This window comes from Physeter macrocephalus, chromosome 14, assembly GCF_002837175.3.
Source record: "Physeter macrocephalus isolate SW-GA chromosome 14, ASM283717v5, whole genome shotgun sequence".
NCBI classification, from domain to species: Eukaryota; Metazoa; Chordata; class Mammalia; order Artiodactyla; family Physeteridae; genus Physeter; species Physeter macrocephalus.
In genome coordinates, this window is record NC_041227.1 from 86,850,153 (window position 1) to 86,877,065 (window position 26,913).

The 26,913-nt window shown below is 45.2% G+C and overlaps 1 protein-coding gene across 7 annotated transcripts in view; it reads right to left on the reverse strand.

The window, feature by feature from the left end:
* Positions 1 to 233: 233 nt before the first annotated feature.
* The window catches only part of ADPRM (ADP-ribose/CDP-alcohol diphosphatase, manganese dependent), a 421,658-nt gene continuing 394,978 nt past the window's right edge, over positions 234 to 26,913 (reverse strand). For 3 of the 7 annotated variants that reach the window (XM_055090473.1, XM_055090472.1, XM_055090471.1), the window contains one exon: positions 234 to 2,858. The gene's annotated coding sequence lies outside the window, so the exon portion shown is untranslated. Of the gene's footprint in view, positions 2,859 to 3,875; positions 5,690 to 13,413; positions 13,486 to 13,816; positions 14,131 to 26,913 lie in introns of those variants that run through there. The other 4 variants (XM_028499398.2, XM_055090470.1, XM_028499399.2 and 1 more) reach the window with 4 other exon arrangements.

Here is a 26,913-nt window from a genome sequence, read left to right on the forward strand (position 1 = left end):
GAGTAAAGGATGGAAGGGTTCAACGTTTTCCCTCCAACAGAGAAGGGCTTTGACCTAAGTGGGGCCCTGGACAATTTTGGAATCTGAGACCACAGTGATGCCCGCTGGCAAATTAGACAAGGAGCGAGATCGAAAGAGGCCGCAGTGAGGACCTGGAGGGACAAGGTGACACTTTATTACCAAGAGAGTAACACCTTTTAATTGGTGAACACAACAAATAAAGAGGTGGCAGCCCCAGCTCGCTTCTGATTCGCTCACGCACCGAATGGGGTTTGAGACAACAAAATCCTTTCCTCGCTTCATCTAGAAGTTGTGATTTTGATTAGGAAACAAAAGGCCATGCAGGAGACAAAACGTGAAACAGAAGGAGGCTTCTAACTGATAAAGAGTGAATTTATTAGAAAGTACTCTGAAAGCCAGGCATAATGAAATGAAAATAACTTTATTAATTCAGCATTAAGAAGAAAATGTTAGTCAGGAAAAGAAATAACACACTTTGTAGGGTGCAGCAGGGGGGACACATGGGTTTACGAGGATTGTTTAAATTCTGGATAATGCATATGTCAACTCCATGGATCCTTCCCCAAATTTGCTTCTTTCCTTCTACGGCTCAGTCATCCTACTCTGTCAACAAGCCTAGAACAAATAAATTGGAGCGCTGAAAATATTGCTTTCACTTCCAAAGGAGACTACCTGAAATTATAGGCATTTAGAACAGCATTAAATTTAAAAACCACAGCTTGCAACAGCCATAATTTTTTACAACGTAAGCATGGCTGTGAAGGTGATTGTGAAGCTTCTGGGCTGGGATGGCAATTGTAAGGGTTTTTCTTTTCAGTCTGGACCCACTTTCACATTGTAGTGGATGCTGATGGTTCCAAGCAGCGATACTAATACTTTATTGTTAACAAAGGTCCAACCTCTATTGAGATAACTTTAGTTTTTCCCTAATGTCCTTTTTTCTGTTCCAGGACCCCATCTAGGATATCACGTTACATTTAGCCGTCACGTCTCCTTAGGCCCCTCTGGTCTGTGACACTTTCTCAGACGTTTCTCGTTTTTGATGACTTTGACAGATTGGAGGAGTATGGGTCAGGTATTCTGTAGAATGTCCTTCCACTTGGGTTCCTCTGATGATATTTCTCATGGGTAGACTGGAGTTACGGGTTGGGAGCAGGAAGGTCACCGAGGTGAAGTATCATTCCCATCATATCAAGGATACAAGCTATTAATGTGATTGAACCATAATGACGGTGACCTTGAGAACCGCTGCTGAGGCAGTGTTTGTCAGATTTCTCCACTATAAAGTTATGCATACGCAGTCTTTGGAAGGAAGTCACTAAACACAGGTCACACGCAAGGAGCGGAGATTTACTCTCCACCTCCGTGAAGCGGGTGCACATACCTCAATTATTTGGAATTCTTCTGCGCAAGAGATTTGTCTTTTCTCCTCCACTTATGTATACATTCAATCATTTATTTACATCAGTATGGACTCATGGATACTTATACTTTGGGCTATAATCCGACACTATATCATTCATTTTCTTGTTCAAGTTGCCCCAGCTTTGCTCGTCACGGGCTCTTTCAGTTGGTTCTTGAGTCCATTTGACAAACACACCGCCATTGGGGTTTTAGGTGGTTTGTTTTTGAACACTGCTTTGCTTTTCAGCACTATAAGAACTTCTTACAAGGTTATACATTTCCTGCCCCAACCATTGACTCAGCCATTTCTCCAAAGAGACCTGGTCCTTTTTCTTGTAGAACGGTATTTCTTCTCTTTATTATTTTTTGAAAGTATCCACTCATACCACTCTCTGCCAATCCTTGCCTTGTCCCCCTAACTTCAGGAATCCAATTCTTTCCCCCTGATTTTTTTACTATTCTTTTTAGTGCCTTCAAAAACCTGCCTTACAGATACCGCTAAGATTGAAGATTTTCATCACGTTCGGAGCCCCTCTCTAAAATCTGCCTTACAGATACCGCTAAGATTGAAGATTTTCATCACGTTTGGAGCCCCTCTCTCTAAAATCTGCCTTACAGATACCGCTAAGATTGAAGATTTTCATCACGTTCGGAGCCCCTCTCTCTAAAATCTGCCTTACAGATACCGCTAAGATTGAACATCACGGGTTCCCCTCCCTGGCACCTATAGCGCGTCAGCCGCAAGCTGGAAGGAAAGGAATCGAGAGGAATACTAAGAGGAGTGAGCTCAAGCTAGCTCCTGGGTGGCATATTATTTTTAATTAACGCTGCTGCCATTTCCTCACTCTCCCAGCCAAGTTAATGCAACAGGAATCGTGTTGGCATCTGCGGCAGCAAATGGAGAGGAACAGAGGTTTCAAAGGAGGGGGTGACCGCCCCCCACCCCCAATCTGGGTACACTTTGGAGTAGGGCACATTTCACACGCAGATTGCCAGAACTCGGCGAGGCTACCGGTTGGAACGCAGTGGCTCTGGAAACACATATCCTCCGTGACTGGCGGCGAGGCCCGCTCTCCATCACGCTGAGACACTTTGAAGAAGGCTCTTTGCCAAGGCGTTCCCTGCAGTCACACGGGGGGCCAGCTTACGGGGAGCACAGGGGGCAAGAAATTAGCACCCAAACACCTTGCCATTCACGTCCAGGAAAAACAGGGATCACAGTGAGAGCCGGCTCCTCTGTCTTCACTTCAGCCCAGTCGTTCCTTCCTTGCTCCCACTCTTCAGATCACCACCCCTAAGAAAGCTGATGATTTCCTTTACCTGTGGCTCAACAAACCGTTCTTGAGGGCCAGCGCACCCCAGTGTCCATGGTTCATGCTAGAGGTGCAAAGGGATTCAGGATATGGTCCCGGTCCAGTGCAGACAAGATTAGCCTGTGAACAGATCACATCAGACAGTGCATTATCTTTAGTATATACACCAACATTCACATATTATGTTATATACATAGACTCTGTGCCTGTTATTGATTTTTTATTTTTCCAAAAATTTACTAAGCTTATTGTTTTTTATCTTTAAATTTCTCCTGGGCATATATCTGGAGAAAACCGTAATCTGAAAAGATACATGCACCCCAATATTCATTGCAGCACTATTCACAATAGCCAAGACATGGAAGCAACTTAAATGTCCATCAACAGATGAATAGATAAAGAAGATCTGGTACATATATACAATGGAATACTACTCAGCCATAAAAAGAATGAAATAATGCCATTTGCAGCAACGTGGATGGACCTAGAGATTGTCGTACTGAGTGAAGTAAGTCAGACAGAGAAAGACAAATATCATATGATGTCACTTATATGTGGAATCTAAAAAAATGAGACAAATGGAAAACAAATTTATGGTTACCAAAGGGGAAAGGGGGTGGGGGAGGGATAAATTAGGAGGTTGGGATGAACATATAAACACCACTATATATACGATAGATAACCACCAAGGGACCTACTGTATAGCACAGGGAATTATACTGAATATTTTGTAATAACCTATAAGGGAAAAGAATCTGAAAAGGAATATATATATATAATTGTATCACTGTGCTATACACCTGAAACTAACATGATATGGTAAATCAACTATACTTCAATTAAAAAATGTTTTTTAATTAGCGAATTTATTATTTATCTTTAAATTTCCCAAATAATGTGTGAATACATTCTTCTTTAAGAAAAACTAAAACATTACAGATGAAGCTAAAGGTCTGCAACAATCATACCACCTCCTCCCAAAACCCACCTATACCTCCTCCTCCCCAAATACGAAGGCAACCGCTGTTTGGGGTTTGTTGCCTATTTTCCCAGAGAACAGGTATGTCTTTCAAAAGATACCAAAACCCACCTATACCTCCTCCTCCCCAAATACGAAGGCAACCGCTGTTTGGGGTTTGTTGCCTATTTTCCCAGAGAACAGGTATGTCTTTCAAAAGATACTGAAATTCAGGACAGTCTTATTCAAAACGGTCCGGCTGACAATCACGGACTGCCGCGTGGCTGCCCCTCTCCTCCCATTCTTTTCCACCTGTCACTTAGCCTGGGCTGGTGATAAAATTGCAGGCAATGCTTGGAATGTGGATGAGCCAAGATGGCTCTTGTCAAAATGGAATAATCGGAATGGGAGAGAAAGGCTGGGCCGGGGAAAGGAGCGAGGGGCAGCCGTCACCAAGAGAAGCAGGAGGCGGTGGGGAGTGCACAGCTGGAGCAGGGACCCCAGGTGAGGGAGACGTGGAGAAGGATGAGCACGGTCCTCAGGCCCAGGAGGCACGGGGGAAGCAGGGCCCTGCGGGCAAAGCCGTAGTCTTTGAGCGGACCGTGGTTACAGGCACGCGTCTGCATGGTCCCAGGGGAGCGGTCTGCCTTGACCAAGACTTCCTGCCACGGACACCCTTTTATACTTTTTATTAGTAGAACCCAGATTGAGAAACACAACATCCCCGGGAGCACAGACACCCGCCTCCTCGTCCCAATTAAAGGAGGTTTTCCTTGGCAACCCTATTCGAGGTTTTTTCGTCCTGAATCTCTAAAAGCCCCAGAGGGTTCAGCAGGACAGAGAACAGGGAGGCCTGTGTGTGTGTGTGTGTGTGTGTGTGTGTGTGTGTGTGTGTGTGTGTGTGTGTGTGTGTGTGTTGGTAGAAGAGAGGCTCCTTTTCTTGTGTAACAGGGACAAGATTTTTGAATATTAATGTGCTTTTCTCTTTTGTCCCTCTGCGTCCATGACCTGCCCCCGATAGGCTCAAGGCATTAACCCACGTGGGGAAGAGAGGGGGCTGGTCCCACGGGGAGGAAAGGCATAGGGTCTGTTTGGGGAGGGAGGCAAAGAGAAAGCTTCTGAGCTTCAAAATAGGGAGCTGGGTGAAGTAAACAGCAGGGTTGAGAGAGGGGCATTTCTGGGAAAGGACTGATGTTCTAAAATTCCCTAGTTCTCACTTAACACAGCCAGCCAGCTCCGAGAGCTTTAAGTAAAGGAAGTCTGGGCAGGTAGGAAAGAAGTTAAAGAAAAACTCACTCTTTCTGACCTGAATGACTATGGGGACTTGAAGCAGAGAGAAAAGAGGGAACAGGGTGCGGACAGAGACTATTAAACACGCAGCTTGATTTCCCCTCCTAGACTGCCTCTCTATAGTTATAATACACAGAATTAAGGCAACACAAGGCAGCGCTGCCCAGCGAGGAAGGTGGAGGCACTGGTTGGGCTGCCAGCAGGGCTGGCTGGCTTCCCTGAAGTGCCCTTGACTCCCTGGGGTTTGGACACTGTCTCCGGAGACATGAGGCCTGCTGGGAGGAGGGGTGAGGTGCCCACATGGCAGACGGTGAAGCTGGACAGGCTCGGCCAGGGGCCAGGCCAGGTGGAGGATGCAGCAAAGACCCAGGGAGGAAGGCAGCATCAGCAGGAGTGGAGAGGAGGCCAGGGCACTGGTGATGGGCCTGGGTCCCAGGCCGGCCAGGAAAGAAAGGACCCGGAGTTTCAGCCACAGGTATCAGCATCGAACACCTGCAGGGCTTCCGGAGACGGGATCATGCCAGGAACGTGCTGTGGGTTCCGTGGGGCAAAGGGGAGTGCACTCGAGTCATGGATCCTTCCCTTTACCACAAACGTGGGGAGGGGTGATTGCTGACCTTCTGTCGTGTTTCCTGGGCCACAAATCATGGCAGCCTTGCGGGGTGGGCTGGGCACGTCCACTTCTGTCCTCAGAGATGTCCTCCTCCTGGAATAAGAGGTGCAGAGACCTCTGGCTCTTTCCCCAGGTGTTTCCCCAGCAACCTCTCCTAACGCCTTCCCTGGGACAGGCATTTTGGACAGCTCAGTCTTTGGTGGCCTCTCCCCAGACTGAGGGCTCTTGGTCTGGGCGACCCCACTCTGTGGGACACCTCTGTCAGCAGCCTGAGGGCTCCAAATCTCCTGGTGGCATTGCAGGACCAGGACAGAGTGCACATCTCTGCTTCTTAACAAGGCTCCCGCAGAGCTGCCGTGATAGTGGAATGGAAACAGGCCTGAGATGGCTCACCAGGGGCACTGTACCCTCCCAGCCATCCTTTCAGGATTTGCCAGGTAGGCAGGATGCTTCTGCCTGAGCTAAGTTGACAATCACAGGCATGACAGGGGAGAGCTCCACTCTTAGAGGTGGCTTCCTCCAGAGCCTTCCCAGACCCCAGGCATGGAGAAGAAGGTGCACCAAAGGCTCAGCTTTTTGCCAAAGCAAGAACCAACAGAGGCCAGTCTAGAAACAAAACGAGCACTGCCGGCTCGGATTGCAGGCACCCACTTGTCCTGTAGAACAAGAGACAGGCTCAGACCTCAGGCTGGGGGCTCTAGTGACCTTGAATGATCCAAGACCATCCTGATTCCACGCAATATTCTCTCTTCAAGAAAGGCCCTTCTCTCGACATACAATCAAATGCCATTATATGTTGATATCTCTGTAAGGCCTTTCATCTTTTAAAAATTCCATGTGTTCAATTTGTGTATCTTGAAACCTTCCTGTATCCACAGTTGCTGAGGCTGGGATAGGTCAGCTGGGGTGCCTTTGGAGTCCATACTTACTTATCACATCACATCAGAAATAATTTTAATGGGAAAACGTTAGGTGCTATTTTCTTAAAAAGCAGGTTGGAAGTGAGTTCAAAGGAAGGAAAATGCCATTGGCTTGGGGAATTGGTGAGGTTTCACATGTCTTCTAAATGGTAAAAACAGCCAGAATAATTATGTGACCGATTCTATCATGCTGCCTAAATACACACAGAAATTCGTTCACTGTGGGGTCATGAAGAGGTCTTTGAACTAAAAGTGAAGGCAAGTTACAGTGTCCTTAATCTGTAAAATGGGAAGAAAATTCCAGTCCTGGCACTTATAGTTCTGAATTTCTAGTGACATTTTCCTATAGAGTGTGTTAAGAATGTGCATTTTTCAACCATCACATTGGGGTAGTATACATGTCACATTTCTTGATTTTTTTTCTAAATTAAAAAAAAACCAACTGATCGGTTGGATCTCATAAAATTTAACTTCTGCTCTGTGAAAGCCACTCTTAAGAAAATAAAATGACAAGCTAAAGACTGGAAGAAAATATGTGCAAAGCACATGTCTGACAAAGGAGTGGTATCTAGAATATACAGAGAAACTCAAAACTCGACAGCAAAAAGCGAAAAATCCAATTTGAAAATGGGCAAAATACATGACAGGCGGTTTCACTGAAGAGGATCTACAGAAGGCAAATGACCACATTAAAAGATGTTCAGCGTCATTAGTCATTAGGGAAACACAAATTAAAACCACCGTGAGATACCACTATATTCATATCAGAATAGTTAAAATTAAGAAGAGTAACCACACCAAATGCTGATGAAGATGCAGAGAAACTGGGTCACTCATCCACTGCTGGCTGGAATGTAAAATGGTACAGCCACTCTGGAAAAGTTTGGCGGTTTCTTTAAAAAGTAAACATACAATTACAAATGACCCAGAAATGCACTCTTAGGCATTTATCCCAGAGAAATGAGAACCTACGTTCACATAAACACCTGTACATGAATGTTCGTAGTAACTTAACTCATAAGAGCCCCAAAATTTAAAAAACCAAATGTCCTTCAATGATAAATATTTAAGTGATGGTACATCCATATCATGAACTACTGGTCACCAATAAAAAGGAGTTAATTATTGATATGCAACAAGCTGGATGAATCTCAAGGGAATTACACTGAATATAAAAAGCCAATCTCAAAAGGTTACATACTGCATTATTCCACTGATACAGCATTTTTGTTTGAACAGCAAAATAATGGAAGCAACCTACATGCCAATTTGTTGGCGAGTTGTTACAGAAATTATAGTACATTCATAGAGTGGGATACTATTCGGCCATGAAAAAGTATAAGGAAGTGCACTTTATATACTTATATGAAATAATCTTCATGAACAGGAAATGAAAAAAGCAATGCAGACGAGTATGTACAATATGTTGCCATTTCTATAACAATGGGACTACATATATGCTTGTCACTGATGGTAAATGCTTAAAATTCTACAGTAAGACCACAGAAAAGACCAATAACATTGGGTTACCTCTGGAAAGCGAAGGTTTTTGCTGAGGATCAGGGGTGGAAGGGAGACTTTTTTTTTCTTTGTGCATCATTTCATAACTTGGAGGTTAAACCATGTGCATTAATTGCTTATTCAAAAATAAAATATATTTTTGGAAAAGAGAAGCTCTGAAAAATATCCTTTTCTAAATATAAATGATGACCAGAGTTTTTCGAGGCCCAAGGGGCCTTCACACGCCCTGCAAGTTTCTTCCTGCCCCCGCATGGCTTTCCTAGGTGATGGGCACTGCACCCGTACTGTCTGCACAGGAAGGGGAGGATTGGAGCCTTTGTTGGCGGCAGGGTGTGTGTGGGGTGGGGGTGGTAGGGGGTGAGTTGGTGACTCTGGCATCAGGCGGAGCTGCATCTGAAAGAGGAAAAAGGTCTTTTCACCTAAAGTAATGCAATTAGGACACCTAGTGTCCAGTGACTTCTCTCACCAGACCTGTTCCCAGAACCATGTAGGCAAGGGAACAGAGAGGCGTTAAGAGCCCTTGCTTTATTTTTTTCCTCCTGTTTCATTTTTAACACTGAAGTTACTCCTACCCAAGATGACTTCATCAAGTACATTTGTTGGTTCGCAATCTCAGGAGTTCCCCCTGTTGAAATCCCAAACTACCCCCGTACACAGAGGGCAAGGAGAGACCCAAGAAAGAGGCAGACTGCTCCACACTGGTTAATGGCAGGTTGAATAAGCAAGAAAACTTACATACAACGCTTGTCTGGGATGAGCAGACCTCTGCACCTGCCCGCCAGAATCTTAAACGTTTATGTAGAGGCCTTAACTGGGTTCAGTCATGTACGCCGTCCAGATGGTCTTGGCAGCACATGACTCTCTCAAGGCGGAGTCCTTGAAAATGGCTCCCGCTGTGGGAACGGTGGTCCGAACGTACATTCCAGGGACGCGAGGGGCGAGGAGCCTCTGATTGCCAGGGTCCAGCTTGCAGGTTCACCAGCGATCAAGTCCTCTCCATGATGTCCTCCAATGGTATTTCTGAGACATCTGTTAATTTCCCCTTTACCACTGGAGTGTCTAAACAACCAGGGAAGGCTCCAAGAGGAGCGCTCAAACTTCCAGGGCTGCTTTGTCCTCCCTGCAGGGCTAACCCAGTTCCACGGGGGGCTCTGTAGCTCTCCTGAGGCTGGAAGCAAGAAGCGTTAGAGTCCCAACCCTCGCCCAGCGTCTGGGTCTAGACCATGACATCCAGGCGTGGCTAACTGCATACTGAGATGATCAAAGGCAATTCCAAACCAACAGCTTCCTGTCCTATTCTCTATCCATTCCTCTCCTGCATGTTTCACTTTTGTGGGAGACTCTGAAGCTATTTGCCCAGGAGTAGTTTGTCTCTAGTTACACCTTCTTGAACTGTCTTCAGGGAGCTTGCTGTATTTTCTGCTCTGATCTGCAAGGGAAATTCCTAAAGGAGTATTAGATCAAAGGTCACTGTGGCCACTTCCAGGGCTGCCTGGAAAGCTAGCTGGATAGACACTTCTCTGCATCCCCCGTCACATGTGTAAATCTGTGATTCAGTTTCATTATCCCGTTTTAGTCTCTGAGCAGCTATGCTGTTACTGTGGAGAAACAAGAAACTGAAATGTTCACTGACGTATTTACAGAATATGTAATAAAATCTGGCCCCGGAGGTCAGACGGTTCGTATCCCGTGGAAAGTAGTATGTGCATATGGGTATCAGGATTAAATACATATATCATAATAGGGTTTCAGCTCATTTGCCTAATGTATTTGAAAATGACTCAATTTATTGCAAACTAAGATTTAGGAAGCTCAGTTTACAGGTTGACAAATTAGCATTTGTCTGCACATATTTCACTATTTTGCATAATTAATTCCTCCCCATAGTACACAGGCATTTTCCTCTACAACAAAACCAGCCTATTTCTCGTTCCCTTCCTGTTAGCATCGTGTAAATGGTATTGATTCAGAAGATGCATATTCTTTTCCAAAGCATCCCTTGGAACATGACCGAGATTTTCATCCCAATCATTATCAGCTGTTTATTACCCAGTTTCCCAAATCTCGGTCCCCAAAAAAAATTAGAAAAGGAGAAGTTGAGTCATAAAAAAACAAAGAGAGTGCCGATGAAATGGATTCTCCTGATTCAGATTGACTGGGTGTATCAGCTAGCATTACGAGGACCAGAGAAGAAAAACGCTAATTAACACTGGCTTTGACAATAGAGAAGATATAATGATTCATTTGCCTGAAAAATCCACAGGTAGAGCAGCTGAATAATGTCACCAAGGGCTTTTTTTGTTTTTCACAATGTTTTCTTCAGAGTTGTCTTCTCCTAAGGCTGGCTCTCTTCTTCATTCTAGGATCGCTTTCAAGAGCTACATAGTTCCAACAAATAAAAGAGATGCCGTCTTTATTCCCAGCAAAAGTCCTAGGTATCACTCTAATTGGATGGCTATAGTCACATGCCCAACATGGAGCCAGTCACTGTGGTCAGGAAGAACAAATGCTCTGATTGGTCAGTCACATCCGTTCTCTCTATAACTGGGGGGAAATCAGCTTCCCTAGACCAACATGCATCCCCAACCAAAACTGGGAGCTGTTAGAAAGAAAGAAGTATGGGGGGTGGGGGAGGTAGACAAGAAAGCTACCAAAAAAAAATTTACTAAAGTAAAGAAGGGGAAATCTAAACTGGAGAAAAATCTGAATTTCTTTAAAAGTATTCTCTAGTGCAGTTTATCTCTTTCACATACATGCAGTAAATCAAATGAGGCCAATAAAGTGTTGACAGGCACTCACTTGAATGAACAGACATGGCTGATTGGCAATGAGCCTCTCAATTACATATAAGCACACCAATCTTTTTTTTTGTTTTTTAATTTGGTACTTATATAGAGTTTGCTCTTTGAAGGCAGGCCCACCAGACGTTTTATGAAGTACAGCTCATTGTTTTGTGTTTGAAATCTTGAGATCGCTGCAGCAGGAATGGAAATGCCTGGCAGTTGAGCCCTGGAGTGGAACAGGAAAGAGGCACAGCTGCTTACTGCCCTTCCTTCTCTCTTGTAAAATCGGGCGAAGCAAGGAGTATGGAAGACCCAGCTAAGAAAGTCTGTGATGCCGAATGCACAAGGACAGCAGGTCTGGATTTCCACCAGGGAAGTATTTGAGATGTTCTGGCATAGCAACCATCTTTAGCAGTGTAAACATAATATCACAATGAGTTTACATTATTGTTCACATGGAAAACCCTTCCCCAATTGGAAACAACAGGAAAGAGATGATACTTAGCAGGAATGACCAAGTCTTTCTACTGCAGTGGAACTTGTATAACTTCACAATCACTGACTAAGCAGAAATTGCAAGGATGCATCTGATTCTCTCCCTCTTCCTCCTCCTCCTCCTTTGCCCATGGCAGACATAACTAATCAATCACGCACATCCCCTCTAAGCCTAGAAATGGCTTCGCAATCTCTCTTGACAAAGTGCTCCAGGGAGCCACTACCAATTGATCAGACTTGGAAATAGAGATAAAACCTGCTTGACGTATCAAATTTTAGCCTGATCCTTTCCCATTTTCATTTTCTGTGATGTTTCTCCTAAGGAGGTGATCCATTTAGGGGCTCATTTATTCCCTCGGCTGAATTGAGGGACCTATGAGTCCTCTTCTCCCTGACATAAGCCTTCCCTCCTCATCGTTCTCAGGTACCTCTTACAGGAGCATTTCCCCAAGGATTATTTTAAAGCATACCCAACCGTCCCCAGATCACTCCTTATTTTATAATCTGTAACTGCCAGTGATTGATTGATTTGCCTATATTTATTTTTTCTTTTTTGGTAACTGCCATATACTCCTTTCTTTGGGGTTCTTCTCTCTGCACTGACTTACAGAAAAGGATGAAGCTGCATAATACCCCTTTTTAAAAGTCCCCTCCTCATCTTAAATAAATACACCCAGCTTTTCAGGTCAAGTAAGGTTTACTTTGTGTAATTTGTACCTGTTATTTCTTAGTGCGAAGTCAATGCTCCGCCTGAATCAAAATTTACTAGGGTGGGGTTCTTATTAGAAATGGTATTTCTGAACCTCACTCCAAAGCCAACAAGGCAGAATTTCTAGTGATCTGATTTTTTTAGCCAATTCCCGAGGTGACTCTTACGCCCATTAAAGTTTGAAAATAACTGCTATGGGAACCAGACAGGGCGCTGGGGAGAAATCGTGGTAAGCTTATCCAGACAGAAAAGAGTCTTAAAAGTTTTTAACACTGGTATCTCCTGAGCTCTATTGATTTTTAGGTGGAGTTATGTCTGATCCTTCTTAAGCTTTTACTGACTCATTTCTTGTGATTCTGCCCTGAAAGTCAGACTAGAACATAGCCAGATTAAGAGGCAGGTCAATGCAACATTTGTATGGGACATTAGTCTAAGACTGTCACTAAAACGTCACTGACAATAAGTGGAGAATACCGTATTTACAACTCAACTGCACATGAGTTGGAAGGAATATTTGGATGAGTAGCTTTGGGAGCAAAATTCCAAGAAGCTTGTCCAAATACTAATAAAAATAACAACAATAATGATAATAATGATGATGATGATAGTAATAATAGTCCCTGGCCTTCCAAGGAAGTCGAGTATGGTAAACTGTAAGGCTGCATGGAATATCTGAGGTTTGGACCAGAGGTGAATGGTCTGGATGAGAGAGCAGGTGAGGGCCCAGCCTGTGGCCTTCCACCCCTGCTTCACCACCTATAGAATCAATCATGTCTATAAATAAATGGGCCAACAGATACTCAAATTATAACAGATTTAAGAGGTACCCCACTTGTAACCCTCCCAGGAAACCTGTCTATTTCAGGGTGGCCGGTCAGAACTGTCCAATTCTTTCATTTTCCATTTTAATCCTCGGGAATTTTTCTCCCAGGTCCCCATCCCCTTCTCTCCAAAGTCAGCCCCTCAGACTTTAGAGACCACGGGATTCGTGCATTAAAAATAGAAACAGAAGCCAATGAAGCCCCTAAAACCTCAAATAGGAGTTATCTGCATCCCTGAAGAAACTTCTGCCGAGCTTGACAAGCAACGAGAGGTAATAGAAGTCTTCTGGCTTCACACAGAAGTCATCCCAGGCAGTTCCCTAGTACATTTACCCGTGCCTCACGGCGGCCTTTGAACCCAGCATACAACCCATAGTGAACTTGCCTGATGTCCCTCCACTTGGAAAGATTTATCTCCTCTCCTCCACCTAGTCGAGCAAGAAGTCAGTTATTTTCTGCTGCTCTGCCTTCCTCCACCAAAGAGGACAACATAAAATATAAACTCTTCAAATTCACAGAAATATTGAATACTTACCTCCATGGCTTTCAGGCCACAAAATCCTGTGTCATTTTTTTCCCTGTTGTCTGATGCTGCCCTTTATGCTGCTTCAGTGCATGTGTGAGAGGCGAGGCCAGCCTGTGACAACATGGGGAAACATAGTACTCTCCTTTGGAAATATTCATTTAACTGTGTTTTTGCTTTCATTTCCCCCACATAATTATTTTTATGGGATATCAGCAGATAGTGCATTCTTCACTTGCCCAATACTGCTAAACTATCTAAAATACATGAGCTCTTATCACTGGGTTCCATTTAGGAATTTACTAAGTTTCTGTTTCAAGACGGAAGCCTAAGCATGTGTTGCTACTTCCATATTCTTTCAAGTTTACATTGAAATTACACACACACACACACACACACCCTATAACAGAGCAGGGGAAAAGAAATAGATACCATCAGTAACTCTTAAATTTGGGGGACTGTCTGGAGGATACAATATAGTCTTTACCTGATTCACAGAGAAAAATGAGAAGAAACCACAGCCCAAGGCACCAGAGTTAAACATCGGTCTTCTCAGAGGAACCCAGAGAAGGTCCACGTTAGCGTCCCCAAGTGCAAGCATGGGACAGAGGTCATCTTCAAGGTTTTTATTGAAGAATTGCATTTTAAAGCCTATGGCAGTAGGTCCTTTTCTCTTCAACAGAGTTGCTGGCAGCCACGGCTTTTATATTCAGGCCAAAGCCTGGAAACTGCTTTCTCGACAAAGTAGTTGATCTGTTACTACAAGAAATGGGTGATCTATTATCATTGCTTCGTAACAAACCACTCTGAAATTTAATAGTTAAAAATCATTATGTATTATCATCTCTCCTCTTCCTGTGGGTTGACTGGGCTTAGCTCGATGGTCTGTCTCTCGTGGCTGAGCAGGGAGATGGAGTCATCTGAAGGTTTCCTCATTCGTGTCTCATTCGTGCCTGGCACAAGCCATCCAAGTGGCTCGGGTATCTGGGGCCTGGCCCAGTGTCTGTCTCTCCAAACAACCTCTCCACGTGGCTAGCACTGGCTTCCTCACAGCATGGTCGTCTTCTGGGAGCTGGACTTCTTACATGCCACATCTGACTTTCCCCAGAGCTCATGCTCTAAGAAACAGGAAGTGACAGCTGGCCCAGGCCCAGAACTGATTTTGTCCCTTCGGTTAATATTCTATGGATCGACATCATCATAGATCCCTACAGACTCAAGGAAAGTGGGGATCAAACGGCACCTTTCAGGGGGAGAAGTGAACAAATGACTTATATCCATCCTACCCTAGAAGAGCTCCTGGGAAGGGTGTTGGAGACTGCCAGAGAAACAGCAAAATTGAAGCACTCAAAGGCTCCATGCCCAGAGGGCTTTGCACTGACAGTTATGGGGGTCCCTACCCTGCTTTCATATTCCTGGTCCCCAAACATGAAAAGAGAGCCTGCCTATAATTATGCTTGCTGACTGAAACCTCACATTTGGTCCTTCTATTTAAGAAAAAGGCCTGTTATGAAAGAGACATATACAACTGCTGAGGAAAGGCACACCAATTGTCTGCACATATCAAAGTAGCCTGTCATTAAAAAGAAACAAATAAAAGCTCTTGCAAACAAAGATTGCAAGGTATTTAAAAAACTCAGAAGCATGAAAGAGAAAGAGAAGGATCATTAAACACAAACTAAATAATCCCAGAGGAGGGAAAAAAGAGATAATTCAGGAAAAAGATGAGAACTATTTAAAAACATTCTGATTTCTGCCTACAGGTTTGGGCAGATACTGTAACCACAAATTAAGAGCAGTCTCTTTTGAAAAGGTACCAATCAGAGAGTAAGAAAGAATGTTTCAAAATGAAGATATTACTGCAAAAGTAAAGATTTCACTAGATAGGTTGAATAATAAATTGGACAAAGATTAAGATTAGGTTTTTGATCTGGGAAGTAAAATCAAAGGAATCTCTCAGAACTGGGAGCAAAAAGATAAATAAGATATATGGGAAAAGTTAGGAAACACAAATGTCAAATCTAGGAGGCCTGACAGCAATCTAGCAGATTTCTTAGAAGGAGAGAACAGAAGCCTAAGAAGATAAAACATAATTACAGACATTAAAGAAAAAAATAAAACTCCCTGAACTGAGAGTAGACATGACTCTTAATACTGAGCATCTCCTAAGTATGGAGAAGGATAAATGAGAAAATAACTCACATATAGATGTATCATGCTGAAATTTCTGAGTTATGTTAGAGGAGCAATATATTCAAACTTCTAAGAAGAAACTATTTTGGATCTGGAATTCTATACCCAGCTAAGCTATCAATAAAATGCAGAGATTAGAAAAGAAAAGAAGACGTTTATGGCCAAACAAGGATGCAGCAAGTGTATCACCTGTATTTCTAATATGTGAAGAGATGGCTTACCAAAGTCCTCCTACAAAATGCAGAGCAACTATGGGAGGAAGGCCAGCATGAAACATACATTGTAGATGCAGCTGAGCATCATTCAGAAGTAAAGGAAGCAAGAAAGACATTAACAGACAGTACATTGGACTGGAGTGCTTGGAAATTATACAGAAAAGATGGATAAATATGATTACCCAAACTTTTCAAAGTTTAAAACAACAAAAATAAGTTTGAAATATACGTAGCAAACCAGAAAAATATTTGCACCACATATAACAAAGGACTAATATTCTTAGTATGGAAAGTGCTTTTTAAGACAACTTAAAAAATGGAATAGAAATAGAAAAATGGGCAAACATCATGAATGGGCAAGTCACAAAGGAAAGAAAGAAATGAAACCAGATAAAAGGTGACTGGAATGTAGTGAATGTTTGAGTTCCCCCCTGAAATACACGTATTGAAATCCTAACCCCCAACATGATGGAATTAAAACGTGGGGCCTTTGGGAGGTAATGAAGTCAGGAAGGTGGACACCCATGATGGGATCTGCATCCTTAAAAAGGAGACTCCACCAACAAGGACCTACCGTATAGCACAGGGAACTATACTCAGTATTTTGTGATAAGCTATAAGGGAAAAGAATCTGAAAAAGAATATATATATATATATATATATATATATACATGAATGAATCACTTTGGTATGTACTTGAAACCAACACATTATAAATCAACTATGTTTTGATTTTAAAAAATTATTATTAAAAAAAAGGAGACCTCAGAGAGCTCTCTCCCACTTCTTCACTAGTGAGGACACAGTGAGAAGACAGCCATCCATAAACCAGGAAGCCGGCTCTCACCAGACACCGAATCTGCCAGCACCTTGATCTTAGATTTCTTAGTCTCCAGAACTGTGAGAAAAAACATTTGCTGTTCAAGCCACCCAGTCAATGGTGTTTTTGTTTAGCGGCCCAAACAGACTAAGACAGTGACAGTCTCTGGATTTCCTGCAGGGCCACTCCTCCCTAGAAATTTGGCCTGAAAAGAACGATTCCGCTCACTCCCCAGGGCTCACGTGGATGGGTGGGTCAGGAGTATGGGGGAGTGTTGAATTCTCAAGGGAGGCTGTCCTTACAGGTAGAGGGCAGGGTACTTTTTTTTTTTTTTTTTAAACAGTTACCATGTGTGAAACTTCGGAGAAAGAGAAGTTAGGCTAAGGGAAATTTTTCGGGAGTTTATTCTGCTAAGTACATATGTGTTTAATAATGATCACGTTTATTCCTCATTATGACCTCCCGAAAAAAACAGCTTGCTTAGCAGTAGGACACGGGTGAGTTCTGAACAGCAATCAGCTTTATTTTTCCCATTTGTGCTCCAACCACACTCTGCCCTTTTCCTCAGCCACAACGTGGGCCAACTCTATCACTTTCTGGTTGCTTTGGGTGATCAAAATTCCATCTGGTTTAAAGCTTTACTCAAATCTCCTATTTTAAATTCATAATCAGCTTTGAGTCCTCATCGTGGTTCATGGGAAGGGGTCTACTCTTTCACTCTTGCCTTGCAGTGCAGGGTAGGGCCACGGTCTCCTGGGTTCTCTTCTCCCCACTACGTTTCCGGGCTTCATTGCTCTAGGGAGACACAGAAGAAGGAGAGGGACATGGGAGTCGACTTTACCTAACTGTGAATCCACCTCATTCCATCTGGCGTTTTTCGGTCTCCAGAACTGTGCTGGCATCTGTGTAGATGCAGGTGAGGTTTTCTGGGGATGGTGCGTAACTTCACCGGAGCCTCGGTAGTCACCCGCCTCTTCCTTGTTTCCCTTTGCACCTGCCAGTGGCCTGCACCCTCAGCCTCTCTCCTGGCGATCTCAGGTGGCCTCGGCCTGCAGCGGCTGGAAGCCGGATTCCAGTTCCCAGAGACTGAAGTCAGGCCGCCGCAGTGAGAGCACTGAATGCTAGCCACTAGACCAATGGCCAGTGACAAGGCCCTGGCCTGTACGGCTTTGCAGAAATGAACTCCCACAAAGATGGAAAATAGTAAACAAGTAAAGTGTTTACTAGGAGGAAAAAGAGTAAGTGTGGATAGACACACGGGCGGAGTCAGGGAGAGACAGTCGCGCGCTTGTGGTGGTTTGAATAACTTTTATGGCTCATTTTTTCCAGGTTTCCGTTGGCCAATCATCTTGCTTTGCCTGGTTTTGAGTCCGTATGTAGCATATCTCAGGGTCCTCCCATGTGTGCAGGCGCATCTCTTAGCCAAGGCGGATTCTAGAGAAGAGGCCTATGGGTAAGTTGACATCACTTACTATGGGGTGGCGCCCCCTCCCTTTTTGACCTCCATGGAACCTTTCTGCACATGTGTACTCGGGAAGGTCTCCTTGACTTCGAGAATGAGGAATCTGTGGTCTTTTATCACTTATCTGGACAGGGCTCAGCTTCTCCTCCGTCCTGCTGTTTTGGAGTATCTGCCCACAGGGGACGAACTGCTGCTCAGCCTGGGGCCCATCTGTCTCCTGCCTTACTGATGGGTATAGCTGCGCTTGCCTGGTTGAGCTCTGAGCAGTCCTCAGGGCTTGCCTGCTCTGCTAACTTAGGCAGTCCTCTGTGTGATGCCCTGGGATGGCTAAGTGCCTCTTCTCGTTCTTGGAGGTCCCTGGAGTTCCGGGGTGCAGCCCTTCCATCCTCTGGTAGGCACACTAGACCACAGTCCCCACTGCCCGTCTGCTGAGGGCTTCTCCCACAAGCTTCCTGCCTTTAGAAATGCCCATAGAAGGGGGTGTCTGTCACTGAGCTCATATCACTCCCAGGGACATGGTCACCTTCTCCCAAGAATCGTCTCATGGTGCCCTGCTCCGAGGGTGGCATCCAGCCCGGGAGTAGCACGCCTGTCTCTCCTTCCTGCTGGGACTGGCGATCTCTTCTAGTGATGCTTTTGGAGCCCTCTTCCCAGCCTCTCAATGGGTTTTTTTGTTTTTTCGAGTAGGGAGAGAATAAGCTCCCTGCCCCCATGAGAAGAAGTAACGCCCACCCCCGCACCTCCTACACAGACAATCCTTCAAAACTCTGACCATTTTCCTGCCCATCCCTTTTTGCTACACCTCCCGCTCACACACTTCAGTGCATGAGAGCTTCCAGCTTTGCCAGATGAATCTCCAAACCACAGGACATCACCCAGCTCCCAGGCTGGGTCCCACCTGCCAGTCCCACCTCGCAGCTACCCACTGGTTTTGCCAGGGATTTCTAAAGCAGGCTGTGGTGATGCAGAAGAGAAAAGCCACACCCGCCTCTGAAATGTCGGAATACGGCCATTCATACACTGAAAACGATTTCATTCAGGTTTTGTTTTAGCCTCTCTTTACATGAGAGGCTAATGCTTTACATGAGAGGCTTGAAAAGACAAGAGCATTAATTAACATATGACTTGATGGAAAAACATAAATAGAAATCAAAACAAAAGTCTAACCTTTAAAGGGTTCAAATTTAAAATCTCTGAGAAAGTGAGTGATTATTTTATTGATGTAGTTTCTCCACCAGCTCTCAAAACCTGCAGGTGTTAAATTAGCTGCACAAGAATTTCTCTCTGCTTCCGAGCCTGCGGTAGAAACATGCTAATGAGAATTAGAGGAAATTAATGGGAGATGGTCTAGGAGGCCACAGGAGAAGTTCAGCACGGCTTCCTGTGTGGTAAATTTTCAGAAAAGCTGCTGTAATTTACCATGACCCAGGAGCTTATAAGTAAAAACAAAAAACAGGAAAACAAAAAATGTGCAAAGCTACACCCTTAATCGTTCCCTTCTCCTAACACACAATCCTAAAAAATGCTAAAGACAAATGTCAGTTTCAAAAGAGCCGTTGCCAGGACTTCCCTGGTGGTGCAGTGGTTAAGAATCCGCCTGCCAAAGCAAGGGACACAGGTTCGACCCTTGGTCCGGGAAGATCCCACATGCTGTGGAGCAACTAAGCCCGTTTGCCACAACTACTGAGCCTGCGCTCTAGAGCCCGCAAGCCACAACAATTAACGTCCGCATGCCTAGAGACCGTGCTGCACAACGAGAAGCCACTGCAATGCCCGTGCGTCGCAATGAAGAGTAGCCTGCACTTGCCGCAACTAGAGAAAGCCCGTGCACAGCAACGAAGACCCAACACAGACAAAAATTAATTAATTAATTAAATTTAAAAAAAGAGCTATTGCCAGCCCCCGGCCCCCACAACAACAACAATAAAACGGGAGCACGTGCAGCAGGACCCATACCTTAGTGTCCCCAAAACTAAACAAAAGGAGAGAGCAAGATCGATGTCAACAGTGATGGTGGTATAATTATTATGTAAATTCTGACTCCAGCAGGAAAGATGGGGCTAATGCTACATCTTTATTTTTTATTTTTTTTTATTTATTTTTTTTTAATTTTTTTTTTTTTTCCGGTACGCGGGCCTCTCACTGCCGTGGCCTCTCCCGTTGCGGAGCACAGGCTCCGGACGCGCAGGCGCAGCGGCCATGGCCCACGGGCCCAGCCGCTCCGCGGCACGTGGGATCCTCCCGGACCGGGGCGCGAACCCGCGTCCCCTGCATGGGCAGGCGGACTCTCAACCACTGCGCCACCGGGGAAGCCCAATGCTACATCTTTAGCAAGCAAAAGGTTTATAGTTTATTTGGTCCAAATGTCTCATTTTACAGATAAAGAACCTGAGGCCCAAGGGGTTAAGATGGCACCTAATCTTTTTTTTTTTTTAACTTTTTATTTTGTGTTGGAGTATAGCCAACTAACAATGTTGTGATAGTTTCAGGTACACAGCAAAGTGACTGGGCCGTACATATACATGTATCCATTCTCCCCCAGACTCCCCTCCCATCCAGGCTGCCAGGTAACATCGAACAGAGTTCCCTGTGCTATACAGTAGGTACTTGTTGGTTATCCCTTTTAAATATAGCAGTGTGTACATGTCAGTCCCAAACTCCCTAACTATCCCTTCCCCGCCGGTAACCATAAATTCATTCTAAGTCTGTGAGTCCGTTTCTGTTTTGTAAATACGTTCCTTTGTATCATTTCTTTTTAGATTCTGCATACAAGTGATATCATACGCTATTTCTCTTTCTCCGTCTGACTTACTTCACTCAGTATGACAGTCTCTAGGTAGGATGGTACCTAATCTTAATGGACTTGAATTCATGCCTAGATGTCAAATCTACTAAGTTACATTGATACAGACATTGACAGGGATATTAATATTAGCTCTGAAACTGGTCCACGGATGTCAATGACCGAAACAGTTGTGTAAAAAATTAATGATCAGGGACTTCCCTGGTGGTCCAGTGGTTCAGACTCCGTGCTCCCAAAGCAGGGGGCCTGGGTTCGATCCCTGGTCAGGGAACTAGATCCCACACGCATGCCACGACTAAAAGAGTCTCCACGTGGCAATGAAGATCCCGCATGCAGCAACTAAGACCCGGTGCAGCCAAATAAATAAATAAATAAGTATTTTAAAAAATAATTGATGAGCAGAAACTTCAATTAAATAGAGTTGGGAGACCAGCAGGGGGCGCCCTCAAGCCCTGTGAGGACAGCAGAGCCCAACAGGAAGAAGAAAGACTCCTCTTCTTTCCCGGCCAGGACTCAGCCAATGACAAGCCTTGAAAAACTCTTTGTTTACTATCACCCTCCCAACTTCCTTTCCCTTCTATAAACGCGTTCTCCTCTCCTTGCCGTACAGGTCCTTACAGGAGGCTCGCCATGGTTGCAGACCCCGAACTGCCATTTTCTGCCGACCCCGAATAAACCCATCTTTGCTAGAGAACTATCTGGCTGTCTCTTTGTTTCAGGTCAACAGTGGTGACCTAATCTGAAGGCCAGCACTCATTTCATTACTAGTATTCCACTAAATTTGGTCTGGCGAACATTCATTGAACACGTACCATCCTAGGCACTGTCACTGACAAAGAACGCATGGTTTCAGCAAGGGAAGCAAATTACCGGTATTCAAACACGTACATACAAGCCAAGGTGATACATGATAAGCAAGCTGCCATAGGAACAAAGATAAAGAAGCAATTAATTCTACCACAGGCAAAGGAGGGTGGGGAGGCTTTCAGGAAAGAATGGAGAAGAGTAGCTTTTTTTTTTTTTTTTTTTTTTTTTTTCCAGTGAGATGAGTACCAAACTGTTCCTAAGAGATAAGGTATTCATCAAGAAAAAGTGGGATGGGAATTCCCTGGCGGTCCAGTGGTGAGGACTCCATGCTTTCACTGCCAAGGGCACAGGTTCCATCCCTGGTTGGGGAACTAAGATCCTGCAAGCCAGGCAGCATGGCAAAAAAAATTTTTTTAATTAAAAAAAGAAAAAACTGGGAAGAATGGGAAAGCATGAACAAAAATAGAGTTTTAACACAGGGAGTCTGGGAAATGGGAAGTGAGTCCAGTTGACAGAAAGGCTGGAAAGTCGGCTGGAGCTAAGCTGGATTTGTATGACTTTCGGCACCACGCTGGTGATTTTGTACTTTATTTTGGTGAATAATGGAGAGGCAGTGGAGGATTTTTTTTTAGAATGAGTGAGATTGGATTTCTGTTTTAGAAAACGATTCTGTTGGTATTCCAAAGGATGGATGGGAGGGTGGATAATCTAAAGGCAGGAAGATCAATGAACCAGCAACTGAAACAGTAGAAGAGAGAAATAAATGCCTCACCAAAGCCTGCTGGTGGGGATGGAGAGGAGGGCTGGGTTCTGAGCCATGTGTCCAAAGTAGAACTGATAGGACCCCTGAGGATTGCATATGATCACAGGGCAGCTCAGGCTTTCAGTGACAGCACCCATGATGCAATGTGTAAAGGAATGTTCACAGTGATGGTGAAGCCGAACCCCCTTCCTCTCTGTGTTCCAGCACTGACTGCTGGTCTGACTTCTGAACATCAAACTTGCTTCTGCTTTGCCCTCTACCTGGCACGCTCAGCTCCACATTATTACAGAGCGGGATCCTCATCCTTCAGGTACTGTTAAAGGCTGGATTGTGTTCTCCCAAAATTCATAAGATGAAGTCCTGACACCTACTGCATCAGAATGTGACCTTACTGGGAAACAGAGTCATTGCAGATGCAGTTAATTAAATCAGGATGAGGCCATACTGGGTTAGGGTGGGCCCCTAATGCAAGGTGACTGGTGTCCTTATAAAAAGGGGAAATTGGGAGATAGATGTGCACACGGGGAGAACGCCATGTGAAGATGAAGGCAGAGGTCGGGGTGACATCTCTTCAAACCAAAGAATGGCAAAGCTGGCCAGCAAACCACCAGAAGCTAGGAGAGAGGCATGGACCAGATTCTCCTCCACGGCCCTCTGAGGGAAACAACTCTGCCAACTTCTTGATCTTGGCCCCCAGAACTGTGAGACGATACATTTCTGTTATTTAACCCTCACACCCAGTCTGGTACTTTGTCATGGCAGCTCCAGGAAACAAATACAAGTCTCAATTCAAACTACAACTCCTGGGAGAGGCTGACCACGCAATATAAAAGAGTGCCTGCCCCCATCACATTCCTTTGCTTTATTGTTTTTACAACATGTAACATTACCTTAAGTTACCTTGTTAATGTATTTATTTATTTGTTTTTGTCTACTCCTTTCACCCAGACACACTGTAGTCTGCCACCTTTAGAATGTATGGTCCTTCCTTGACACTGGGGGATGTCTCTGGGACTTTGCTGTGTCTCCAGATTTTAGAACAATCTGGCAATAGCGGACAATCAATACATGTTTCACCGAACGGATGAATACATGGACAAACATCAGTCGTGACATTAAAGCCGACTCGAGTGTCAATTACAACTCAAGTGTTCTCATTTGCCCTCCGGAGAGTGCGAAATCTGGGATGTCTGTCTTCTGGGGCAGAATCATCTGGAGGCTCCTTCACTCAAATGTCGGAGCTGGGATGACCTGCAGAGCAGCGCTGCCACCAGAACACCTGCACGGGCCTCTCCAGGTGACTCGGCTTCCACACGCCGGGGCTGCCTTAGCTTAGCTGGACTTAGAAGGCAGCCTAGGAAGCCAAAAGCGAGTGCTCCAGAGAACAAGCTAGAAACTGCATCGCCCTTTATGTCCCAGTATGAAGTCACACAACGTTGACTTCACTGTACTCGCACTGCAAAGCAGCCGTAAGCCCGTCCAGATTGAAGGAGGGAGGGGACACAGCCCCTACCTCTTGAAGGCATGGAGGCAAGATTATATTACAGAGGAGGATACGGGATGAGAGATAGTGTGTCACAGCTATTTGGGGAAAATAGAGTTTGCCACAGATTCCAATTCGAAGCCTGATTCCTGGGTCTTACTCCAAGAGATTCTGATTTGTGCATCTCAGTCCAAGACTGGAAAACCTTTTGGGCATCCTGGGAATGCCTAATTTTAACAAGCATTTCAGGTGTTTCTGATGCTGAGATCCACAGCCCCACTGCCTAACAACTCTACTTAGGGCCTGTCGAAAGCCTCTCGACAGCTGGATTTAAATGCACAAGCCAGTTCACTGTTGTGGTCTCCCCAAGAACAGAAAAGATAGAGATACAAGAAGCTGAAATGCCGGGGCTCCTAAATCCATAAAAACAAGATTTTAATATAACAATAGATATATTGAGATAAAAAATGACTATATTGACATGTAAATTGTAAAATAGCTTTGGTGAAATATTGCAGAATGTAAAAAGCTAAACCAAATGTTACGCTCTTACTAATGCAACTGCGCTCAATTCCTGCTTCATGAAATCCTCCTAGCCCTAAGTTAGGAATTGACAGTCAATCCCTTTCCAATATCACAGACTTTCCTGGGGTGTACTTGTGCTTTCTGTTATCGCCGTGAGTGCTTTAAAAACCCCTCCAGTTGCCATTTTTTTAGAAGAGCTACCCCAATCCTCACCTTAGCTTTTGGGTTAATACTGGTTTTTCTTGCTCACTGCTCTCTGATTCATATGCACCCCCTGTCCTTTGGACAGAGTCAAGGTACCACAAACCAGTATGACCTCATTGATTACAGTTCTTAGGATTATCTTATTCTGAATTTGGGTTTTTCTGTAACAGGTCACAAACCAATCCCAAATCGCTTGCAGGCCTTTTGTGAGAAATTATAATGGCTTGCCTCACATAACATTTTTTTAAGTGCTGTTAATTCCCTGAAAAGGTTTGAATCCGATTTCTTTCCAGAAAGTGTCTTTGAATTGATTACTTTCTGCCCACCTCCCACTGGTCTTAATCTTGTAAACATAACCTGGATACAGCAGTGAAGCCCTTAAGATTCAGAGTGGATTCCTTGTAGTTTGGTGAGAGCGCGGGGCTGTGTACAAGCATTTCCTGACACAGGTTGTCAGGAGACTCAGAGGTAGATCCAAAGAGCTCTGAAGATCAGAGCTAGGGAAGGAAAGGAGCCGGGTCAGTTCTGAGGCAAGTGGAGGGAGGGGGATACAGGATCAGGGACCTGCCACATGCTAGGGGCCAGGAGAGGCAGAGCTGAGCTGATGATGGCTGTAAGCAGAAGTAAAGCAAAGCCAGGGAGGATGAGAACAGATCCGGGTAGCCAGGAAAGTCACAAGCGGTCCTAATGTGGATAAGAAGCCTTTGGCCGACGGGCCCCCTGTCTTTAGGAAGTAGCTGGGAAGCCCTCGACGGTACTGGGCGACTGGGATCCCGTCGCTGCTGGCGCAGGCTCAGAGCACGTGGGTGTTGGGACCCTGTCTCTGCAGAACAACCTTGGCCGGGTGTTCTTGGGCTGTCCTGGGTGGCTCAACACCAGCTGGCCAGACTCACAGCCCAAATGTTTCCCTCGTCCTCCCCTTTGGCTCCCAGAACTATGGACTCAGGAAGGAGGGATCCTCATGGGTTTTTTTTGAGGGGGGGGGGCGTCAGTGGGGAGAGCATCCCTGAGGCACCTGCAGGATGCTGCCCTTTAGGAAGTTAATTAGGACTTCGGCTGTTTATGCTAATGGTTGTCATCGTGATTACTGCAGAGATTACTTACAGCTCTGCGAGGAATACTTTCGGCAAATCTGTGTTGTTTTCCTCTTTATTGTGGCAGCCTTCCTCGTTTTCCTCTCTTCTTTTTGAAGTAGCCTCACCCACCTGCTTTCCACCTTCTCCTTCTCTTCTTCCACTTCCTCCTTTTCTCCGCCCTTCCCTGTTTAGAATAACTGAGTCACAGAACATTAGGGGCAACGGGAAGTCGAACCAAGACCACCTCATCGAACCTCGAGCCTTTACACTTGAGCAAACTGCGTCCAGAGACAGGAGGCGGCAGCTGTGGCCAGGCGGCTGGCTAGTGACAGATCCAAGCAGAATACCCAGCAGTCCTGGGGCCATCCGATGTTCCATTTGCTGCTTCAAACAGCTGCATCTTCCTGTTTTCCTTTTTTCTCATTGCCTGCCTTCCTCCCTCCTCTTTCTGACTCTAAGAAAGATGGGTAAGCCCCTGAGAGCTCCCAGAACAAGAAAAGCTATGTGTTTGTAGTGAGAAGGGCTTGTAAGGGGCAAGAACTGCAGGCCAGAAACAGCCATCTGAGGCCCCTATGGGCTCCGTGCCCAAATGTGTCCCAACAGAGACCCACACCTCCTTTCCCCTCTGGCACGGAGCCCTGGAGGGGTCATTCTGACTTGCAAAGTGAAAATTGGTTGCTCGGTGATGGCTCAGGCCAGGAGCCACTGAATCCCAACCGTCTGCCACTGCCATTATTGCAAATAGCAACTTTTCTGCTGCAAATGAAGGCGCTGATGAAATGCTGGTTTCCAGCCGAGGGCCTCCAACTGCGTGTGAATTGTTTGCAGGCAAGCACACTGCAAGGTTGGCCCTTTCCGAGTCATTTATTTTTCCTGTCTTTGCCTAGATGGTTGATGCTGGGGAGCATCCTGGGAATTCACCCCTACAGACCGGAGTCACGGAAGTCCCAGCCTCTGCCGTTCCTTCTCTGTACGGTGTACAATGAGAAACTCCTAAAATGCTTGAATTAAAAGGAAGCCCAGGGCTTCCCTGGTGGCGCAGTGATTGAGAGTCCGCCTGCCGATGCAGGGGACGCGGGTTCGTGCCCCGGTCCGGGAGGATCCCACGTGCCGCGGAGCGGCTGGGCCCGTGAGCCATGGCCGCTGAGCCTGCGCGTCCGGAGCCTGTGCTCCGCAACGGGAGAGGCCGCG